Source organism: Phasianus colchicus, chromosome 6 (assembly GCF_987193195.1).
Source record: "Phasianus colchicus chromosome 6, bPhaCol1.hap1.1, whole genome shotgun sequence".
Lineage (NCBI taxonomy): Eukaryota > Metazoa > Chordata > Aves > Galliformes > Phasianidae > Phasianus > Phasianus colchicus.
In genome coordinates, this window is record NC_143441.1 from 9,799,094 (window position 1) to 9,812,139 (window position 13,046).

General features: G+C 44.1%; 1 protein-coding gene across 4 annotated transcripts in view; it reads left to right on the top strand.

Annotated features, from left to right (window-relative positions):
- The first annotated feature begins 11,553 nt into the window (after positions 1-11,553).
- Positions 11,554-13,046, top strand: part of MYRIP (myosin VIIA and Rab interacting protein) — a 202,347-nt gene continuing 200,854 nt past the window's right edge. For 3 of the 4 annotated variants that reach the window (XM_090142402.1, XM_090142405.1, XM_090142404.1), the window contains exon 1: positions 11,554-11,718. The gene's annotated coding sequence lies outside the window, so the exon portion shown is untranslated. Of the gene's footprint in view, positions 11,719-12,020; positions 12,083-13,046 lie in introns of those variants that run through there. The other variant, XM_090142403.1, reaches the window with a different exon arrangement.

The window sequence follows — 13,046 nt, forward strand, 5'->3', positions numbered from 1 at the left end:
CTCTTCCCCCCCTCCTGCACTGTAAGTATCAGACTGCCAGCCTGTGGTTTAAAAAAAAAAAAAAGCCATTAATTTTCCAGGCCCTAAATAACTGGGTTTGCTGAGGTTGCACCAGTAAAAGTAAAGCAGTCTGCAGTGCAGAAGTGAATCTGGGCTGTCAATACAAGCAAATCCATGATGTTCCTGGATTTGAGAACCTTCCCCTGTGGCGCTGCTTTCACTGAACTGCTGTTTGTGCAAACTCAGTAGGTTTCTGCTCCAAGAACACAAACCTCAGCAGCTGTGTGAGGACTAAATGTATATTGCTGCTGTTAGCCTAGCTGGGGCATAGCAGAAGCCCAGTGCAATCCCTAGAGTGCTCAGCTCCGAAGGAAATCATCTGCTTATCTTGCTGTGGACAGAGGAAGGCTGTAATTCAAACCTTCAGCAGCTGTAACTTGTCAATGACTCATGCTAAAAATCAGAATTTCTTCCATAGGTTAGAGGAAAAGATCACAGGGAAGGTGGATGTCCAGGATGTGTTTATCTGAGTGCGTTCTGTACTGGCCTGCTTCCCAGTGTCCAGTGAGAATGCATGTTGCCTGACCCAGCAGAACAGATAGGCATGCATTGATGTCTGCATGCTTGTGTCTGTGTTGGCACTGTTAAAGGAAATCTCACGGGCACAGGGCAAAGATGTCAAACCAATGACAGAGTGACCACCTCCTTCTGGAACAAGAGCACAGGAAAACTGGTAAGTCAAATTAAGGCTATATTAAGGGTAATGGAGAACTTGAAAGTTTTGGAATGTCAGGTAGTGATTCATTCTAGAAGTAAGCTAAATATGAACTCTTTCAGAGGTATTTAAGAAGGCAGTTTTTGGACAGACAAGTTTTGAGACAGCTCACTATGTGGATACCCAAGGAGAGAGGAATGTGACCAAGGAGGAACATAGTGGCAACATCATTTGCATGCAGCCTTCACTCAGGCTGGCATCTCATACCACATACATTACGGCACATTCATGACAACTGTCCCCCATCTTTTTTCCATTCATAGGCTTCATTTTGCTTAGCAGAGAGGAAACTTCAAATAACAGCTGTGCTTATCACTTGAATGAGAATTAAGATGACATATTAATCATGGATTCATGATTAACTCTTGTGCTATCGTGTAGCTAATCAAGCTCAAATCCCCACAAAGGGAAGGTATCTGAAGAAGAAATAGCATAAATCTGGCCACAGTGTTGAAGATGTCTATTGTTTTTGTCATTTGTTCATTAACTAGAGTGGTACATGACTCATTAGTACTGCAGAGAATGAGCTCCAGGGGCATCGTGCTTACTGTGCTGCACTACAAATACAAAGGTCAAATTTTAATATGAAAGGTCTTGAAATTTCCTTTAGGAAAGATTCTATTTCAGACCAGTAGAGGGAGAGAGCAGGCTAAAGACTTAAATTACTGGTTTTCATGAAGATTTATTGTGGGGAGGAAAAAATCAAAGTTATTCTCATAGTTAAAATGCAAGAACAGTTGCTCAAAGTGCTGCTGGAATCTTTGCTGATATCCTTTATTATTTCATTTATTAAAAAGCTAATGAATAGTAGGTATATATTTTCCTATTCTGGCAGAGTAAAAAGGATAATTTAATTTGAGGAGCAGAGCTTTAGTAGTCAGTTAACAAAAAGTGCACTTGAATTTGGGTAAGTAGACAGAAAATATTTGTATGTACGAAATAGTTATTGCAATTTGACTGCACTAATTCTCTGGATACATATGTAAGATATAATGTCACATGAGACTATTTAAGAATCTTCAAAATAATAAAACAGTAATAAGCAAAATATTAAACATAGTTATATAAAACCTCTGGAAAGCAATTGACTTGTATTTCCCTAGGAAATTATTTTTGCCTTAAACTTAGCAGTCTCATTTATGATACAATCATAGGTAAAGGCAGAGGGAAGTAGAATCATTTGCACAAACTGATTGTGCAAGACATGGAATGGGCAGTTAGGAGGAGAACTAGGAAAGAAATCACACCCAAAGAGTAACGAGGCTCTCTGCTTCAAATGTAGTCTCCCTCATACACATCCAGATATTGATCATATTACACAGTCTCTTCTCATTTTCTTGTGGAAAATGCTGTGACTGACATTTTCAATATTAAGTTAATTCCATCCTTCCTTGATGTCTGTAGAATGCACTGCAAAGATGTGGTTGCATTTATTTTAGAATTCCAGTCATATCAAACATTAAGAAGAAGTTGAAAGAAGCATGCTTTCACAGCAGCGAGTGTTTTGGTTTTGGCCGTGTGGTTCCTCTAAGAACTGACTCCACATGAAACTGATGCCTTCAGAAAGCTCTGTCCCCCACAACTCTGAATTGTGAGCAGATGAAAAGTCTCAGGAAACAGATCAGCCTTGCCATCAGCCCCAGAAGCACAGAGGACATTGTGAATTGGTGAGATGGGATCACTACACACCTGGAAGAAAAGACAGACTGAACTTCCCATCCCTTTATATGTAACTTGGTCTTACCAAGGCTATGCCACGCTGATGAGCTGCACTGCAGTGTTCTGATGCTGTTGGAGATTCTGTAAAAAGACCAGGGCACTGTACGCTGCACTGGGAGGGAGTTTCTTAGCAAAAGGCAGATTCTGTGGTGTTGGAGTTCAATAGCAGAGAAGAATCAGAGCTTGCTCCTAAACAACAGTAAGAGCTCACCAAAATTGATGTGTGACTCCTGTGAAATGAGAGTTCACTGTGAAACGAGAGTTCACTTGCAGTAAAGCTATTTACATCAAGTACATCAATTGGGGTTTGCTATTAAAACTGCAACTGACAGTGTTGTACTGACAGCATTGATCCTGCGCTGGTAAAGCCAACCATTCACTTAGCTTTTACATTAAATAATAAGCTTAAGTAATCCTGAAAGTTAGGAGTAGTCCTGCAAAGTAACAAACACAGCCACGCAAAGGGAAGTTGGAAAGGTGAGAGTTTACATTCTTTCCTCAATGTTTTCTCTCCTATCATTTATTACAAAGTATCATATAATAACATGTCTCTTTTGACCTTTCCTTGCACCAGATTTACCCTAGTTTGAGACATCAGCTTCCTCAAGTGTGCACAGCTGGTCTTTTATAATTTTATCTAGAAGTAGGGAAGGATGTTCAGGTACAAGACCTCACTAGAGAAGCTGGTACAAATGCTTCACTCCTGAATTAGACTTTTACAACATGGTGAAGGAATTTTACTTTTATTATTCATAGAGATGGTAAAATCGTATGTATTTCTGTCTTGCTCCTCGTAGAGAATTCATCCTTATGAATTCCATATGATTCTTATCAATATCCATTCAGAGAACCTCACTTTACAGAAAAACCTATCTTACGTGCTACCTGAATCTTCTCTGCTTATCCTTTTGCTTTCCCCTTTCACTTCTCTATTGGGAAATTATTCCCCTCCCATAAGTGAAGACCCTTGATCATGCCTTGAAGGATAGAATACTTTCCATTCCTTGGTACTCAATATGAATAATTTTTTTGTTGTTTATGAATCCAGTAGAGGTAGGATTAAATTGCAAGAAAGGGACGCACTACTGTAACTGAAATGTATGAACATCAGATGTAAAAGCTGAAGTCTTACAGCATCATTGGTCTTACAATTTATCTGCTGTGCTGTTTATTTCTCTGTTAGTTCTTGAGAGAATTATATCTTGCAGTAAAGCTATTTACATCAAGTACATCAGCTGGGGTTTGGTATCAGAACTGCAACTGAATCTATTCCCATTAATGTTTTTTAAAATAGACCATCAGATAGTTTAGAAGTAATGAAGTCATATCATGCTTAGGATGTGCACAGGGTCACCATGAATAGTTGCTGTGGAAACCTTATTTTCTCTTCGAACTTAGCAGTAGAAAACCATAGAAATTGTAGATGGTTTTTTTTTTTTTTTTAATGTTCTATTTCACTTTCAAAGAAAAAGAAAATTTAATGATCTTCACCTAAGGCAGCATAATTAAAGGAAAGAGAATTCCTTGCTTTTCTGCACCAGAGTTAGGAGCAGGAGTGTGGGGCTGCCCTTCAGAATGCACACCAGGACCACTCCAGCTTCAATGTTCTGACATAAGCGCATAAATTTATACAGACAGAGCAAAATCCAAAGGGCTGAAATTTCCTGTACAAGGTGTACCCATTTGCTGTTCCAGAAACCAAGCCATCGAGCAATTGAGCTGTAACAGCTTGATGGTTCATGCCCATGGAGCCCTATCTGAATGGATTTGCGTTCAGGGAGGATCCAGGCAACCACAGCTTGTCACGTGTTGGGTAGTAGTAAATGTGCAGCATGTTGGTACTGACTCAAGGAAAACACACCTGCCCAGGAAGGCCAGTTGCAGCAGGCTGCAAGAAGTGGCCATGCTGTTGCCCACATATATTTAAAGCACTCAACACCATTTTGGAAGTTTAGATTTGTTTTATTGTTAGAGTCCATGCTCTCTCTCGTGGGATGACCAAGGAGTCAGCCTTCCTCTGCCCTGCCATAAGGGGACACGGGCATCTTCCTGGTCCTGCAGTTTCTTCTCAGCCAGCAGCCAAAATACCTGGGCAATCTCTTGTAAGGATGGCCACAAGAAAACAGCTGAGGGCCTACGAACCATATGTCTGGAAGGAAAGAATGGTGTTACCAGAAAGCTGGTTCTGACATCACGGACTGCAAATTGCAAAGTGAGAAAACATTCTCCATGCTAGACCCTCTTTCAGTACAAATCATCTATAATTGCTTTAATGACTTTATTAATGATGCACAGATATCTTATTTACACTATTTACTCAGCTTTCCTCATTACCCCATGGCCTACAGCATAGATGTCACTGAGGAGAACAATAATAATTGTCACCTGTAGGAAATTAAGCCATTTGAGCTGTGCAATTAGAGACCAGTCTCTTCCCTTCAATTCCAAGTTAATTAATAGATGTGGGTATTTTAGATTTTAAAATCACTGTGACTGTGTTTGTATACATTCACCAGGAACTTGCACAAGGAAGTGAAGCACATTATATAAATATTTGTCTGGAATGTCACACCCTGTTAGCTTTAGAGCTGAGCAGGAAAGGGGGGCATTTCAATTATTCCTGGTATACTGAATTGTCGTTCCAGTTTCCAAACTGGAAAGGTGGTTCTCATATCAGTTATAAAAATGAGAAACTGCTGAAGTCTGGTTTGCAATAAGACACTTAATTTTGGCAGAGCTGAAGGGAAGAATGAACCTTGAAGAGCTGTTTCTGGCCTTCACACAATGATGCATTTGTACCATGTCTGCAGCCCTCAACAAGGACTTAGCTAGGGTGAAATAACTGTTGTGATCTTGTCAGACACAGTACCTGTAAAGCGTGGAGGGAAAGTGCAACAGTTAATGCAAGGTTCCAAGGCAGACAGAAAAACAGAGGAACCTCCTGTGGATCTGGAACAATCCCTGGAATATTTGCATAAAACCACACAATGATTTTGTCAGCTTGCAACAGATACTGTCCTGCTCCAGCACATCCCATGCTATTTTAGGGGTAAGTTAAGAAAGAATAATTTAATTATGTGTGTGAGAAAACACCAAGCAACAAACTGATTATACCAAATCCAGGGAGGGGAATTAGAGCATTCATGGGGTAAGCTCCTTGAAACAAGCATGATGTATTTTCTATGGGCTTATGCAGAGCACAGCTCAAAGCATACTGAGCATAATCAAAGCACGTGAGCAGTTGTGCAAGAATATGTCAAACAATAATGACATTGGATGTGCCAGCGTCTGACACATTTACTTTGACTCAGTTCTTTCCAGCAAAGAGGTAAGGGCAACCTTATGCAACCTTCTTTCAACTGCATTAGCTATTGCTGCTATGTGTTCATCTCCAAGCTTCAGCTTTGGTGACAGGAAAACTAATTCAAGGAAAAAGTCATCATAGAAATATTTTTTTCTGTTTTAATATCTATCTCTGGTCAGTGCTCACAGTATGTGTTGCTGAGTAAATCTTACTGGTCAGGGCCTCTAATTCGTACAGTCTGTAAGCTGGCTCAGAAGACTAGACTGTTGTTTACAAAAAGCTTGTCTTGGTGCCAGCAGGTGAGCTGACTGTTCACCACACTCGTTTATTTCTCAGCTGTGTGGTAATAACTCTGACAAGATGAATGTTATCAAAGTAGGGACTTAGATGTAAAATGACTACATTCAAATTTCATAAATGTATAAATACTTGTGTGGGAGAAAATGTACCTATTTCCTTGCAATTTCCTGATGAAAAAGGGAAATACTGAGAAAACTCACCTTCTCTCTGCTTTGAGGAGAGGTTAAATTCTGTATTGACCCCCGGAATATTGGAAAACTCTGCTCGACTGATTTTGCTGAATCTATTCCCACACAGAAATTACTGTCAGGATTTCTGAAAACTACTTTATTCAGAATGTACTAAAATCTAAGAAGTTAATATAAAGTATTTTAATTTTGACTAATCTTGCTTAAGGGAATTCGCTGTTTTTTGTACTGCCTAGGATTTTAAGACTCGTTACATTATTGCTGTGATTTTGCTTGTAAAACACAAGCAGGGGATTAGATAATGTATAATCTTTGCATCTGAGGGTAGTTTGTATAGAGTTATCATAAGGGGAAAAAAACCTCTTAAGAACACCACGTACATTTGGCAGCTTTAGCCCAAGGCAGTTGAGATGATGACAGATTCTAAAAATTAATTTTTAATAACTTCAAGTAATGAAAAAGTTCAATTTCTTTGAATCAGAAGAACATTTAATAGGTCTTTCTATGAAAAATAATCTACTTGACTGTAGTCTCGCTCTGAGCATCAAAGGTGGTAAAAGCTACATCTAAAAGCAAATGAACAATTTTTGACACTGCTGGAGAATTGAACCAGGAAGCTTGAGAGTCAGGGAAAGAAGTTTTAGATCTTTCTGTGTTAACCCAAAACTTCACAGCCACCTGTTGATTCTGGTCCAAAGAAACAAAAGAGGCTAAAAGAAAATGCCTCTAAGCACAAGTGGAACAAGTCGAGCCAAACCAATGCTGGCTCCTGTTTAAATAAACAGGATGTTTGAATCTGTGAAATCAAAGCTGACTTAAGATGAACATTCTCCTGGCTAGCTGGAGAATCGTGTGCTTCTTCTCATTCCTCTTCTGAGTACCGTGCAGATTTCTCTTCTCTCTCTCTCTCTTTTTTTTTAATCTGTGGACATAGCAGCACTGAACCATAGGAGAGATGGTACCACACCCTCAGTGCTGCTTTGCACAGGATGCATGTTGAGCTCCAGAGAACTTTAGTATCCCCATCCCTGGTGCTACTGCTTGTTGTTGAGCAAGGGGGACTCACTGCCTGAAAGGTGGGGCCAGCTGCAGGTAAGGATGGCTGTAACACAACCAAGGATGAAGGACACTTGCCTTGTGTGTTTCAGCCACAGGCATGAAGTATGTTCTTTACGGCAACTGGAGTACTCACCGTCTTCCAAAGAGTTTTCCACTTGCAGAAATATAAGAGCTGAGTCTTGTCTTCATGCATATGTATTTGCTGGCAGGCATAAGGGAGGAGCACTAAAAAAGCCTTCATTTCACTGCATGCATCGCTTTCCTTGGACAGCTTCAAGATTTCATTTATACAGCCTGTATGAATGAGGAAATCTGCGGTAACACAGGTACTATCAGCACCATGCTCTCTCCTGAGGCTTCTCTTCCTGTTCTGATTATTTTTCTTAGCAATGATAGGAAGCTCATAGCACTTAACCACCATTTTTGTTGCTTTGCCAACCCTCTTGGTAGCTTCTATCCTTGCTGTTACCTTTCAACTGACCACAACGGGGGAAAAAAAAAGACATTTACCACCACTACTCCCCCTCGCTACCCCCTGCTGGTCACAAGAAATCATTTTCCTGCATCAGTTACAGCCTGTCTGGGAACTGTGTTCCCAGTTTTGAGGCTGTGGAATGCTTCTCTTGGAAGTGTTAGCTCACCTAAGTTCTGCTGCCAGTTCAATGGGCAAAGTTCTTCAAACTGTCTTCTGTACTAATTTATGTCCATAATCCTAATTCTGTCTTCTCTGCTCTTTTCTTTTTCTCTTTTCAAACTCCCCCCCCCCCCATTATGAGGCTCTTGGGGCAGGGAATGAGGCTGTTGTCATCTCTGAAGAAAAGTCATGACAAAGTGCTGTATCAAAGCATATGCTGCACATATTATAGACTATTAAAAATGTGCCTATTATTCTCAGCTCTTTCACTTCTTTCCTATTTGCTTATGGCTATGAGTTACTTAATTGGCTTAACTGAATGATCATAATACACTCTGTTACATACACACTTTATAAAGTGATTTGTATTTATGAAGTTCTTTAAGACCATGAAGTAATAAATAGGTTACAATGACTTCCAGGGAATTACTATCAACTTAGTGTTCACTGCATCTTATGGAAATACTTTGAGGTCTTAACAGATCTATTGAAAGCAAGAGAGATTTAATTACTTATGACTTTATATTCTGCCTTGAGATAGCAATGGCTGACATAAATTCATAATTGCTCCCTGTGGCTGTGGCTAATATGTGTCCAACAGGTATTCACAGTTTCCATACCCAATTTCCTTCTTTCAACCTAAAAAAGCCCTACTTTTCCACTAAGGCTGGGGACACTCAGGAAGCAAACTTAGCAAGTTTAAGGCCCTCCTTCTTATTAAAGAAAGACGCAATATCAGGAAGGTCAGAAATCTGGCCCTTGCCTTGCTGAAAGGAATATAGTGCAGAAAGCTGATTTTGCTTGTAAACATGAAAATATGATTTTACTCATTCTTGTCTTTTTTTTTTTTTTTTTTTTTTTTTTTTTTTTAAATAACGTGACTGATATCCACTAGAAATACTCACAGCTGATGCAGTGTTTTTTTCTGAAGTTAGACATCAAAACCAGTTGGTGAAGACAAACAGGACATCCAACAGGAACAAGAAGCAGGCAAAGCGAGAAGCCCAGCAGACTATCCAGAAGGCCACTCCAGAATTTCTTCTCTTATGCATGGTTTTTCTCTTCCTCCTCTCTTGGTTGCACTCTCGCAGTAGTTAATGGCTGGTTTAAGCGTAGTATCAGTTGGTACCTACCCCATGGAGTAATGGTGCAAACTGAAAACATACTGATTGCTATAGTGGTGGGAACAAAAGAACCTCCAGCCCAACACTTCATCTTCACTGCTGCAGAAATATTACAGAGAAAGCTGTAAGATCTCTGTGTGTCTAATTATGTGGGTGAAACATTATTCTTGAGCTCAACTCATAGTAGTTTATTAGCTTGAGTGTGCAAAACAGTTTCCTCTGTTTGATCTAGCAGTTGTATAATCATAAGCATTATATATAATTGATATTGATGGCTGATTCTAAACCATATTGTTATTTCAGTGATCCAGCTTAGAAATATGAGATTGGAGATGGATTTCTGCCCAGGTATTTTTTCAATTATTCAGAAATGCTCAGTGTTGTTATTGATTACTATCTCAAACCAGGCCATGAGTGACCTTTATATTTAGTCAGTCCCTGATTTGTTGCCGTGTCATGTTGTTCATGAAAAACGTTTCTTCTAAAGATGGTTGGTCCCCTTTCTTGCTGTTACTTAAAGAAGTAACAAGTTTTTGTCTGCTTGGGAAATACCCAAATACATACTTATATGTATGCTCTTGGGAAAAACAAAACAGCTGATTCAGAAAACGTAAGTCTTTTTACAAATGCTTTTGAAATAGATGTCGTTTGCCTTGCAGAGTTGTGTTTGTCTTGAGGAGTGGCACCCATTTCACCAACACAGACATGTGTAGGTTAGCACAGAACTAAATGTTTGATAAACCAGTTTATTTGTAATACCATGACATTAACGTAAACAAAAATATTATCCCAGACAATATTTTCCTTGAAAATCTGCCAAGATTTATTGAATACATCTGTCTTGACAGAGCACTTCAACTGAGATCAAATAAAAAGGTACCTTGCAGTGAACAGCTGCAGCTATTTTAAAATGAAGTTAAACAAGCATGAAAAACAAGGATGAAAAATAACACCGGGGGAAAAGTAATTAGTCTGATACAGTACAAGCTGCAGTGATACAAGGTGGATAAAAAGCAGTTTCATGTTACAGCAGTGACTCACTGATGGCTGGAATGAATGACCATGCCACACCTCCATTATCACTACCCAGCGCACCGAATCCATATGGCAATGATTCCGCTCAGCGCGCACCACCTGGCCTGACTCCCAGCAGGAGACACCTCTGCACGTGGCTGTGTGCAGCACCCAGAGGTGTATGGAGCAGTACCGCTAGGCAGCTCCCATCTGCTTCTTCTGGCAAAGCAGCATTTTTGGTGTGCACAAGCCACCAATATTCATAGAATCATAGTTCCACGTAATGGCTTAGTTGGAAGGGACATTAAAGACCATCCATTTCCAACCCCCTGCTATGGACAGGGTTGCCATTCTCTGAGTGAGGCTGCCCATGGCCCCATCCAACCTGGCCTTGAGCATCCCCAGGGATGGGGCACCACAGCTTCTCTTGGCAGCTGTACCAGGGCCTCACCGCCCCTTGAATAAAAGATTTCCTCCTAACATCTAACCTAAATCTTTCAGTTTAAAGCCATTCCCCCTTGTCCTATCACTATCAGACCACATAAAAGGTCAGTTTCCCTTCTGATTACGAGCTCCCTTCAAGTACTGGAAGGCTGCAATGATGTCTGCCTGGAGCCTTTTCTTCTCTAAGCTAAACAAGCACAGTTTCATCACCCTTTCTTCCTAGGAGAGGTGCTCCAGCCTTCTGATCGTCTCCATGGCCCTCCTCTGGTCCCTTTGCAGCATCTCTGCACCCTGCCTGCACTGGGGGCTCCAGACCTGGGCGCAGTACTCCAGATGGGGCCTCATGAGGACAGAGCAATAGAGGACGATCTCATCCATCACCCTGCTAGCCACCCCAGCACACAATCACCTTGAAGACACGTTTCTGACAGGACAACACGGTTTGAGAGGCCGTAGCATAGCCAGGATCACTGCTTGCCCATGGGCACGCCGAGCTGGAGGGGGGGGACAACCAAAGGTGAATGGTTTGCACGCCAAGCACAATCTTAGGAATGAGCACCAAGCATCTGAACATTTAGACATATAAAGACGAGGTGATTCCGTTCTGTGATTCTGCTCCGCGGCGACTGGAACGGCCACCGACAGTGATGCAGCACATTAACCCTCTCTGGCGCCGCGCGACTTTCTGGGCTCGCCCCAACTCCATTTCGTACACGGCACTCGTGGCCTACACCCTGCGGCCGTAACCGACGCCGGGACGGACGCTCCTCGTCCACACAGCGAAGCGAAGTGCCGGGCCGGGGGAAGCGAGCAGACCCCGAGACGGGCGCGAGGCGGGCGGCAGCGAGCGGCGCCCCGACCCTCCGGACCCCCGCCTTCCCGGCTCGGCCCGCCCCGCGGCCGGCCCCCGCTCTCCGATTGGCCGCCGGCGCCCGGGCAGGTGCCGGTGAGCGGCGGGGGCGCGGCGGGAGCTGCCGTCTTCGGCACCGCAGCGGCAGGCGGCGGCGGCGGCGGCGCGGGGAGGCGGCTGCGTGCTCGCGCCGCTGCGGAGCGGGGCACTACGCGCTGAGCGACGGGGCGGGATCGGCCGCCGCTGTGCCCCGAGCGCGGAGCGGCTGCCGCACGCCTTCCTCCTGCGTCGGTGCGGCCGAGGCGAGGCGAGGTGAGTGCCGCGGGCCGGGGGCGTCCCGAGGGGCCTGGCCGCGCCGGGTCCGCACCTCCGGGGCTGCGCCGCGCCCGGCGCCGCGCTGCGGCCCTCCCTGCGGGCGGCGGTGCCCGGCGGTGCCCGGCCGCCGGCTGGGCGCGGGGCTGGGGCTGAGCGCGCCGCGGTCGTTCGTCTGCGGCGCTTCCTCGCGATGGCTTTAATGGGGTGTTTTACTCTTGATTAACTTCTCCGGGAGCGCCGAGGGTTTGGGGATAGCGCGTCCGCCTCCTCTGCCGCCTTTCTGCCAACGCATCGCAGGGCTCCGCGCGTGTAATTCCTGCCTCAGTCAGAGGAGCGTGCGTTTTCCTAGTATCAAGGTCAGTTTATCGTAACTGCCGAGGAAAATACCATATGGCTCCGGCTGACTTTTCTTGGGAAGGCTAATTAAGCAGGGCTGTGCGGCGTGCTGCGCTTTGTGTTGTGTTGTAGCGTAACGCAAGCACAGCAGATCCCCAAACGCCTTAGAGCAGGTGCGCATCCCTGCCGGAGCGTCTTGTCTAAATCCAGCAGTCCTTATTGACCAGCGGTGCCGTTTGCCTTACGCCGACCATCTCGCTGCTCCCTGCGTTTCTGGTGGGCAGCTGTCGTGCTGTGGCGCCTGGAGTTCTTCACAAGCACAGCCAGGATTTGGCAGGAAAAGCTTTTACTCATTGCTCTGACAGCCCTTTTCTGAAAGGCTGGAGAGAGAAAGGAGGGAAGGGTTGTGCATTACCAGGCGTTTTTCTGACTCAGGCTGGGGAGGTTTTCCTTTTGCTTCTTGTTGGTTGTAGTGGTTTGCCACGAACTGCACTGAAAGCTGGCTGTCAGTGCTGGCCGCTTCCAGCCTATTACACAGCTCTGTCACAGCATCTTCTGCTTGAGAAAGTTACCTTATACCAGATCCCTCCAGCTGTGGTGTTATCCATTAGCTGCTTGGGTACCGGTTTGAATCAAAGCACGTGCGCCATCCGAAAGGCACGCAGCAAATCTGTAGCCCTCTTGTGGGATCTGTTAGGTAACGTAGTGCAGCGCGTATGGCAGATGCAAACAGGAGGGCATCACTTCAACATCTGCAACGCGCTGATTGCCTGGGGGAGCTCCCAGAAGTCGGTTCCACCCCCATTACCCTCACGGCAGCGTGAGACTTCCTGAAGAGCGCTGCCCCCGTGCCAGGGTTTGCATCTGGAAACGGCTTCTGGTGCTGTGACACAGCGCTGCCCTCCCAGACTGCCCTCATCCTGCCCAGCGCTGCCCAGCATGGATCTCAGTCACGCTCCAGAGCAAGAGCAAAGCAAAGCTAAA